At 39.4% G+C, this 11,533-nt stretch overlaps 1 non-coding gene across 1 annotated transcript; it reads right to left on the bottom strand.

The window, feature by feature from the left end:
- Positions 1 to 8,936: 8,936 nt before the first annotated feature.
- On the bottom strand, positions 8,937 to 9,043 carry LOC139865504 (small nucleolar RNA R71). The gene has a single exon (XR_011765020.1). It is a non-coding gene; the product is annotated as a small nucleolar RNA R71 (small nucleolar RNA).
- Between the last annotated feature and the right edge of the window lie 2,490 nt (positions 9,044 to 11,533).

Genomic DNA, 11,533 nt, shown 5'->3' with positions numbered 1-11,533 from the left:
CCAACTTGCTATAGATAATAAAAACAACCACAAAAATAAAAAGTCCTTAATTATTAAAAAGGAACAGGACCATTCGATCCGTAACCACCCTTATTGTATTAAACCCACTGAGGCAACGGGTACCTCAAAACCCCAACCAAAAATTAAATACACTGCTAGAATGTCTGTCGGACCATGCACACACAAACAATTGGCAGAGAGAACCAAATGGGAAGAAGTTTCTGATAGTTCTGAATAAACGACCTCACAACCATAAATCTTCCATGCGCTATTCTATTGCTTATGTGTGCTACTCTATCTTGTTATGTAGAATAAGCATATGTAAAATATCGGTATTATATGGTATTATATTATTTTGGTTTATTAATAATAAATGCATGGAATGATTATTTGTATTATTACTACTTCTTATTATTATTATTACATAATAACGTAGTAACTCGCTATAATTTTTCATAGTGGAATATTATTAGGATTTTAGTAGTTAATTCCTTGTACTAGCTATTATGTATGAACTTAACGGGTAGGTAATACCCTAGAAATAATTATAAAATGCTAATAAGAAGAAAAGTCTTTTATAATAATTGGTTCATATTATTAATATGCTACGATTAACTATTGACAACCCATTTTACCTATAATATTCTATATGATTAAATTATCTCTGTTGTATTTATTGAAGAAACATGTCTCAAATGTCGGATGCTGAGTTCGAGGAACTAGTCGAGAAACGTGTGAATGAAAGAATTTCTGCAGCCGAGGCAGCAAAAGCAGCAGCCGAAGCAGCAGCCGTAAACACAAATTCACGAAACGGATGCTCATATAAAACTTTTCAAGGATGCAAACCACAGACGTTTAGTGGGACTGAGGGACCAGTCGGTCTAACCCGATGGTTTGAAAAGATGGAGTCCGTTTTCAAAATCAGTAATTGTGCGAACGGAGACAAGTCAAAGTATGCTTCGTGCACGTTGCAAGACGGTGCACTTACTTGGTGGAATAATTATGCTAAAGCAGAAGGAGTAGATACGGCATATGATATCTCTTGGGAAGAACTAAAAAAGATGCTAATCGAGGAGTACTGTCCTCGAAACGAGATCAGAAAAATGGAATCTGAGTTACGTAATCTGAAGGTTTTCGGCGCGAATCTCAATAACTATGAAAAGCGTTTCATGGAACTAGCCTTGTTGTGTCCCGAATTGGTGCCAAACAAGAAATGAAAGATTGAAATGTATATTAACGGTTTATCGATCAATATCAAAGGAAATGTTACATCGTCCAAACTGAATACGATGCAGGAAGCCATGACAATGGCACACCAACTCATCAACCAGATCACAGAGAGTTCGATTAAGGCACTAATTACCGAAGTCAAAACAACTGAAGGAAAGAGGAAATGGGAAGACTATAAGGGAAAAAGTACTCACCTGAAGAAACAAGAAACTTTTAAAGGTAAACAAGATCGGGCAACTGCAAGTCCAAACTATAAGGGACCCCATCCGTTCTGCAAAAGATGTTACACACATCATGCAGGTTATTGCCAAGTGGTCTGTGATAAGTGCAACAAGAAAGGACATGTGGCGAAAGATTGTTATGCCACCGTTTCTGAAGTAAAGACAAAACCGACCGATGTCAAGAAATGTTTTGGATGCGGAAAGTCTGGTCACTTTATAAATCAATGCCCTGATAAGGAGAAGAACAAAGAACCCACACGTGGGAGGGCATTTAATGTTAGTGCCAGTAAAGCACGTGAGGATCCTAATCTTGTCACGGGTACGTTTACCGTTAATAATCAACTAGCTTCTATTATGTTTGATACGGGTGCTGATAGAAGTTATATGTGTAAAGACTTTAGTTCTAAACTAAAATGTGCATCATTACCTCTAGACGATAAATATACTATTGAATTAGCTAATGGTAAACTGATAAAAGCCGATAAAATTTGCCATGGTTGCGAAATAAATCTCGCTGGTGAAACCTTCAAAATCGATTTGATACCCGTAGAATTAGGAAGTTTTGACGTAATCGTTGGCATGGACTGGATGTCCAAAACAAGTGTGGAAGTTTTTTACGCTGAGAAAGCAATCTGCATCCCTCGTAAGGATGAAACGTCATTAATGATTTATGGGGAGAAGAGCAACTCGAAGCTGAACCTTATCAGCTGTATGAAGGCCCAGAAACTTATAAGAAAAGGTTGTTATGCTATTCTGGCACACGTAAAGAAGATCGATACTGAAGAAAGAAGCATTGATGACATGCCAGTTGTAAGAGAATATCCCGGAGTATTTCCAGAAGAATTACCAGGGCTACCTCCACACAGATGTGTAGAATTCCAGATTGATCTCGTACCAGGAGCCGCACCTGTAGCCCGATCCCCATATAGACTTGCACCTTCAGAAATGCAAGAATTACAAAATCAGTTGCAAGAATTATCAGACCGTGGATTTATTCGTCCCAGCTTTTCACCTTGGGGTGCTCTTATTCTGTTCGTCAAGAAGAAGGATGGATCTATGAGAATGTGCATAGATTACCGAGAATTAAACAAATTAACGATCAAGATCGGTCCCCATTACCGATAATTGATGATTTGTTTGATCAATTGTAAGGATTAAGTGTTTATTCTAAGATTGATCTACACTCCGGATATCATCAGCTGAGAGTGAAGGAAGAAGATGTTCCTAAAACCGCGTTCAGAACCCGTTACGACCACTATGAGTTTTTAGTCATGCCTTTTGGATTGACTAATGCTCCAACAGTATTTATGGATCTAATGAATCGTATCTGTAGACCGTATTTAGACAAATTTGTTATTGTTTTTATCGACGACATATTGATTTACTCGAAGAACAAGGAAGAACATGAGCAACACTTAAGACTGGTACTAGAGATACACAAGAAAGAAGATTTGTACGCAAAATTTTCAAAATGTGAAACCATGTTACAAGAAGTACAGTTTTTGGGCCATGTTGTCAGTAAACATGGAATTAAAGTTGACCCTGCCAAGATCGAAGCCATTAGTAACTGGGAAACACCGAAGACTCCAACACAAATCCGCCAATTCTTAGGTCTTGCTGGTTACTACCGAAGATTCATTCAAGATTTTTCTAAAATCGCCAAACCCTTAACTACATTAACTCAAAAGGGAAAGAAATATGATTGGTCCACGGAACAGGAATCCTCATTCCAGTTATTAAAGAAGAAGTTAACGTCTGCACCCATTTTGTCATTACCGAAAGGAAATGATGATTTCGTGATCTATTGTGATGCTTCGCGCCAAGGTTTAGAATGTGTATTAATGCAACACACAAAAGTTATCGCATATGCCTCACGACAACTCAAAATTCATGAAAAGAACTATACGACGCACGATTTGGAACTTGGAGCAGTAGTTTTTGCACTCAAAATATGGAGACACTATCTATATGGCACCAAGTGTACAGTGTACACCGATCATAAGAGTCTTCAGCATATTTTTGATCAAAAACAACTCAATATGAGGCAACGTCGCTGGATAGAGTTGTTGAACGATTACGATTGTGAAATCCGTTACCACCCCGGAAAGGCTAATGTTGTAGCTGATGCCCTAAGTCGAAAAGAAAGAGTAAAACCTCTTAGGGTTTGAGCTTTGAACATTACAATTCGTACCGATCTCACAAAGTAAGTTCAAGCAGCATAGTTAGAAGCTTTAAAAGAAGAAAATGAAAAAGGCGAAATGAGCAAAGGGTTAGAAAAACAACTTGAAGTAAAAGCCGATGGAACCCTGTTTTTGCTGGTAGGATATGGGTACCAAAACATGGTAACCTAAGGCAACTAGTACTGGATGAAGCACACAAAACGAGGTACTTAATTCACCCGGGAAACGGAAAAATGTACCACGATCTCAAGAAGTTCTATTGGTGGCCCAACATGAAAGCCGACATTGCTACTTATGTTGGAAAGTGCCTGACTTGCGCCAAGGTCAAGGCTGAACATCAGAAACCTTCAGGATTGCTAACACAACCAGAGATTCCTCAATGGAAGTGGGAATGTATTACCATGGATTTTATCACAAAGCTACCGAAAATAGTGGGAGGTTACGACACCATCTGGGTTGTTGTGGATCGTCTCACTAACTCTGCTCACTTCTTACCGATACAAGAAACCGATAAGATGGAAAAGTTGGCACAAGTTTACATAAAGGAAGTTATTTCTAGACACAGTGTGCCTATGTCCATCATCTCTGATCGCGACAGCCGATTTACTTCAAGGTTCTGGCAAACTTTACAGAAAGCAATGGGGACACATTTGGATATGAGTATAACATATCACCCCCAGACAGATGGCCAAAGTGAAAGAACCATTCAAACCCTAGAAGACATGCTAAGGGCATGTGTCATCAATTTCGGAAACGGATGGGATAAACATCTACCACTGGCAGAATTCTCATACAATAACAGTTACCACACGAGCATAAAGGCCGCGCCTTTTGAAGCACTTTATGGTAGAAAATGTAGGTCTCCCATATGTTGGACTGAACTAGGGGATAGTCAACTGACAGGTCCTGAGATCATACACGAAACAACTGAGAAGATCGTCCAAATACAAGAGAGACTGAAAACAGCTCAAAGTCGCCAAAAGAGTTATGCTGATATAAGAAGAAAACTGCTAGAATTTTAAGTGGGCGACAAAGTCATGTTGAAAGTGTCACCCTGGAAAGGCGTTGTACGATTCGGTAAACGAGGAAAGCTAAGTCCTAGGTACGTAGGACCCTTTGAAATCACCGAAAGAATTGGAACAGTTGCTTATCGATTAAAGCTAGCTCAAGAACTTAGTAGTGCTCATGACACATTTCACGTGTCAAATTTAAAGAAATGTTTAGCTGAAGATGATGTCGTAATTCCTCTTAACGAAATACGAATCAATGATAAACTCCATTTTATCGAAGAACCTGTTGAAATCATGGACCGTGAAGTTAAACAGTTAAAACAAAGCAAAATACCGATAGTTAGAGTTCATTGGAATGCTAGACGAGGACCCGAGTTTACTTGGGAACGTGAGGATCAAATGAAGCAAAAGTATCCACATTTGTTCACTGATATCGCTCATAAAACAGGTACTACTTAAAATTTCGGGACGAAATTTTCTTTAACGGGGAGGTACTGTGATGACCCAGAAAGTTTCATATTAATAAATTAATTACAGGATAAATATGTCCGACACGATAAGCGAACCTATTATGTTGAGTCTTAAAGCTTTTTGAACTAGTTTATACATTCATGTACCTTTCGACTTTTTTTTTCGACGATTCACGAACGTCATAACCTGTGATAATTATAAAAATCACTTTGATACAGTAAAACACTATTTGCTACAGTGAAACCGACTTTGCTACAGAAAAATACTATTAGCTGCAGTGAAACCGACTTTGCTACAGTAAACACTATTTGCTACGGTGAAACTGACTTTGCTACAGTAAAACACTATTTGATGTCGACGAACTAGAAAACAAAGCACAAATGAGCTGGCAGACCACCCCATGCGATCGCATGGTAAATGGCCTTATCGCATGGCCCCAAAATTCTGGCCAAGTGCTATAAATAGCCACGAATTCGGACGAGTTACTCACACTTTTTTTCTTTTCTTCATCTGTAATCTATAATTATAATTATAATTTATAATTTATAATTTAAGTTTAATAATAATAAGGTATAATACGCGGATGTTTTAATTCGGGTTTCAAACCGTTTTAAACTAAGAAAATATTGGGTATTATTCGGGGTATTGTTCTTGAATCCAAGGCCAACCATACAGTCATCTACCATCATTACGTCTACGCAATTTGCCTACAATATTGAGTCTCAATATTGAACCGTGAGTTATAGTCTCCCTTTTTAAATGCTTTAAATATCTTTGGGCTGAGAATACATGCAATTTATTTTAAACGTAATAAGACACAAGTACATACTAAATTCTACACTGAGTTAAACCGAAAATCCCTTAGCTTTGGTAACTAGTAGCTGCCAGTACATAGGATATGGACTGGTGGGCGCGAATAATTGTATATGGATCCATAGGGCTTGACATCCCCGTCCGAGCTAGAGCGCTAGCCTTTTAACGGACGTATGTTATTTGAGTTTATGACATGTTGGTTTGCGTGTATTAAAACAAATAGGGTAATTATCATTATAGCATTAAGTTTAGTTACCAGGGTGCTCTGTTACGTAGAATCTATTGATAAACTTTTGATGAAATATTGTGGTCTATCTTTATATATATTTATGACTCGAGCAATTAAACCTATAACTCACCAACATTCGTGTTGACCTTTTTATCATGTTTTATTCTCAGATCCTTAGACTGCTTCTGCTGTGATGTGCTTATTGCCTGCATGGAGTCTCTCATGCTTTGTACAAAGTTTATTGCATTCAAAATAAAACTGCGTTGTGTAATAAATAATTGGACTGTGATGTCAACCTGTAAATTAAAGACTTATGTATTTTAGGGTTTTGCTTATACCTAAGCACTCACCCACATGTTTATAACTTTCTATGTTTAGAAAGTCACTTATTTTAATGAATGCAATATTTTATCAAAACGTATCATATAGAGGTCAAAACCTCACTGTGGAATCAATGATTAACGTGCCGCATCAATAGCGATTTTGACGGGTCGTTACATCTCTCTTGTACAATATTAGTCATACTCTCATGGCCTTCGACTCCGTGCGGGAAACCTAGTACCCGGAGAAGAACGCTAAAGATTGTATTAGGAGCGGTCTGGAGTCTTGAAGTTGTCACTTTTGTATTCAGAACTCGTTTAATCTACTGCTACTTCTATCCTTTATCTTATATAATGTTTTATGATATTGTTGCCATGATTAGCGAGTAGTTACTTTAGTGTATGCTATGATGTAAGCAGTTATTAATATTATGGTTTGTGTATGCTGTCGAAATGCTTTTCGATTATGCTTTAAACTCAATTGCTTTTCCAACTAATAGAATGTAGTTACAGGCTCTGTTATTGAGAAGTCGTGAACCCCGTTTCAGCTGTGTTACCCCTTGGTAAGAGAAGTCTATCAGATACAACGTAAGATCGAACGAGGCACACTGATTGTAGTAAGTCTACCGAGCTTTAGATTTCGACTGAGGACTCTTTCATAGTGAAACATCTGACTAGACCCTTAGTACATTGTCGGTTAGTGTTGACCAGTACACTGCACCATAACGCGGTCTCAAGCATTGCACCCTACTTGAGGGATTCTTAGTTAATTAAGGAACTGTTTGTTTAGACACATAAAGGATTGGACCGTTAGGATAACCGAACGTGTTCATGGAAGTCAGCTTGACTTGGCCATGGTGTTCTTAATGGTTGAACTCTTTTTAAGGGCCTAACTATCTTTTACCAATCATTAACGAAAGCATTGAAATGCATCACGTCTCTCGGATATGGTAAACCATGTATTCTATTATGCTTAAGAAAGTTTAGACCATTTTGAAATGTTAATACGTCACCCAACCGAGTCGCTCAATTGGATGAGCCGTCTGAACGTGCATGCCTGTAGTCAGACTGCACGGGCGTCGGGGGTAAGGGATGTTGCTGTCTATTTAGAATCTTCAAGCCTAACGAAGTACCCAGTGACATGTCTTATGACAGGGGCGTTTAGGACCAGTGTAATGAATACAGGGCTCTGCCTATTCATGAGCCAACATTCCATAATCTCGGCAGAATAACTGATGAAGTCATAGTATGCACTCACTTTAACCTTATCTGAATTACGAATTTTATCGCATTTACTTTATCTGTCTTATTAGAAAATCCCAAAAATAAATATTCACTACTCCCAAACTATCTTAGGCTTAAATATATGTTCGATTCTACTGATATCTCAAAAATCCGACTCTAGGTCATACTTCCCTTACTTATAAGGAGTAGTAAGATTTAGGCTCCAATAAATATAAATTTAAAACAGTACCTTCCTCCCACGAGTGGCTGATCCTGGCGAGCCGCGGCCTGACGACATCGCACGAATAAAAACCATCCGTTTCAGCCATATCACGGGAGGAGTATAGTTTTTAGCGCCGCTGTCCGGGAACTGGTATCAGGCAATACTGCTCTCTATCAAACTTATTCACAAGCATTTAGTGGTGTCTAAGAAAGACAATTATACACGGACTTGGTTATTGGATTTTCCGAACAGTCGCCAATTATATTGGGACCAAAGGGATCCTGCCTCTCCGTAGTCAGCCTGGCCACTTGATTTGTTGAGTAGTTCGTGCGGAGCTCTGTTACCGAAATACCAGGGAATCGGTAGCCAGAACCAAAAACATATTCCACCGTAGGATAGTTAGTTAATTAAATTAGATTACCTTAGATTTCCTTAGATTAAATTAGATTACCCTAGATTAGATTACTTTATATTAGTTTAGCTTATTATAATTCAGTTTATTTGTGAAAAATTAAAAACAAAAAGGCATACCTAGTGTATGACCCAAACTCGATCTAGACCAGGGCCGTTGTTATTTGTACCTGATCCAGACACAATAATCTCTAAAGCACACAAGGAAGCACGAATCAGAAATCAAATGGCATTACGCGTTACTTTAGCAAAAAATACCAAACCCTCGATTGAAGGTCGAGGAGGACCAATCAGATTTTCAGAGATTCAAGGACACTCGTTCGAGTTAAAACATCACATCATCCAGCTCATTCAGAATAGCTGTCAGTTTCATGGATTACCGAATGACGATCCTAATTCTCACCTTGATAATTTCATATCTCTTTTAAACTCCTACAAACAGCCAGGGATAGGACAAGATATAGTCCGGCTATACTTGTTCCCCTATTCTCTCACTCATCATGCTCAAACTTGGTTCGAAGGACTGGAAAAAGATTCCATCACGTCATGGACGGAGATGGCTACTAAATTCCTAACCAAATATTTCCCTCCTTCTAAACAAACCAAATTGAAGAATGACATCATTAACTTCAAACAAAGTTATGATGAATCTCTTTACACTGCATGGGAGCGATTCAAAACCCTGCTAAAGAAATGCCCTAATCACCAGCTAGAACGGTCAGCCCAAATCTGTACCTTCTACAATGGTCTTACGGTAAATCATAGGACGACGATCGATGCAGCAGCTCAAGGGAATCTGATGAACCAAACCGCAGACGAAGCATGGGAATTGCTCGAGAACATGACAATGCATCATCATGACTGGAACAGTGGTGAAACAACTTCATCATCTGCCCCACTCTCTGCACTTAACAATCAAACAGAGGCCATTAAATTCCTCACGGATAAGATGGAATCTCTTACTAAACAACTCAGAGAATTGAAGACGCAGCCGCAGCAGGTTAACCAAGCTCAGACTTGTGTTAATTGTACCAACCCGCAACCTACTGAAGAATATCAAGTTGAGTACGAAAACCCTGACGGTTCAGTCTGTTACGTCCAATACCCAGCTCGTCCACCAAATCCAGGATTCAATCAACCACCTAGGGTTAATCAATTTCAGTGAAGTAACCAACCTTTTCGCTATCGCTATCCACCTTATCCATCCCAACAATCTCAATTGACCTACGATCAACCACTTCCACGCACTGGTCCCCCAGTTGAGGAAAATTCACCTACCACCTAGATTACAAAAGCAACTAACCCCACTCTCAGAGCCGATGATCAGTTAACTCAGTTCATTCAAGGGCAACAACAGTTAAATCAGAGAAATGCAACCAGACAAGATCAGATGGAGATACTAATGAGCAATCAATTGGCTCTGCTCAAAAGTTTGGAAACGCAGCTCGGACAGTTATCACAACGCCTTGAAACCCGACCGCAGGGAAGATTGCCAAGTAATAATATCCAAAATCCCTACATAGAAGAAGCAAAGCAAATGGATTACGTAATCTCAGAGGAAGAACCGCAGAGAAGGTCAACTAGGCTCAAGAACAAATCGACATATACTCAGAAGCTGACTCCTGAAACTCCAGTTCGTGTACCTTATCCTGGAAGGCTACAAAAAGAACCATCCAAGCTCGATTCCATCAAACTTGATGGAAGATTCCTGGACACTATGTCTAAAGTTCCCAACCAGAAGAGATACATCCGAAGGCTTCTTTCTACAAAGGAGAGGATACCAGACTCTAACAAAATTCCACTGAGTGAAGAATGCTCTGCATTATTCAGAAACTCTCTACCACCAAAGCTAGGAGATACGGGCCGATTCGTTTTCCCGTGTTCAATCTACCAATCTGGAACCATTCATGTGCTAGCAGATTTAGGAGCAAGTATCAACCTAATACCCTACTCTCTCTACAAGAGATTAGAGTTAGGAGACTTATCACCAACCAAAATGACAATCCAACTTGCCGATCATACAATTCGATATCCTAAGGGCATAGTTGAGAACGTCTTCGTGAAAGTCAACAAATTCTTGTATCCTACGGATTTCGTAGTGATGGATATTAAGGAAGACCTACATACACCAATAGTGTTAGGAAGACCTTTCATGAATACGGCTAGGACTATCATTGATGTGTACAATAAAACCTTGATCTTACGATCACATGGGGAGAGCGTTACCTTCAAAATTGACCGACCAACCGATCTTTCTGGACAGGCAGAGATGTTTGCTATTTCCACCAGACGGATCACTTCCGATGATGAGTGTTCATCACCAGCCGATGATGTCGAGATGGGTGTCGAATCACAGTCTGTAGATGACCCAGAAATGGAAGAAGAGGATCCCAGCGAAGAAATAGAGGAAGAGGAGGAATCTGAAGAGGAAGAGGAAGAGGAAGAGGAAATGGAAGACGTAAAAGAAACTGCGACAATACCCGCTCCAAGCACTGAGCGTCATGAAGAAATAATGAGGCTTGAGATAGTAGATCACAGTTTAATCATTCGCTTCAAGAAGAAGACCGATAAGGCTGAGGTTAAGGATATAGAAATTGATCCTGCAAGTATCAAAGTGGAGAATCAGAATACTGAAGAAACCCGTTCATCAGACGCATCCTCCAAGGAACAAGATACCAATGATGACGAGGAAGAGCAACATGAAGACATTCTGAATAACTCGCACTCTCCAACCGAACTAGGTCAAGGGGAGCCGGACTCTTCCTCGGATTGAATTCCGGTTATATCCACACATGCATACATGATCACCTTCATCAATGATACCGATGAATTTGAAGACATTCTCGAAGCCATCCGAAAATCAACCATTGATTTTTCACTACGCTTAACTGAACGAATTATGGCTATCCGAGAAAAACACCACCTCTATCTCCGAAGAGAAGACAATGATGTTGAAATCCTAGAAGAATGCATTCATGAATTTATCAATTCTCTTCACTATCATATCTATCACGAAGAAAGGCAACGAGAGTACAATTCAGTGGTTCGCTCTATCCTTGACACAAGATTCTGTCGAGATCAGAAGATCATTTACTCTAGAGTTTATAATGCCTTAGCCGGATCTGCACTTCCGTTCTCACGAAACCAACGAGCACTACTGACTCTCTTCCGGAAGCATATGGATCTTTCCACCGGACGCCT

The sequence above is a fragment of the Rutidosis leptorrhynchoides genome, chromosome 8, assembly GCF_046630445.1.
Source record: "Rutidosis leptorrhynchoides isolate AG116_Rl617_1_P2 chromosome 8, CSIRO_AGI_Rlap_v1, whole genome shotgun sequence".
Lineage (NCBI taxonomy): Eukaryota > Viridiplantae > Streptophyta > Magnoliopsida > Asterales > Asteraceae > Rutidosis > Rutidosis leptorrhynchoides.
The sequence above is the reverse complement of the archived record's forward strand: the minus strand, read 5'-3'. Positions and strand labels throughout refer to the sequence as shown.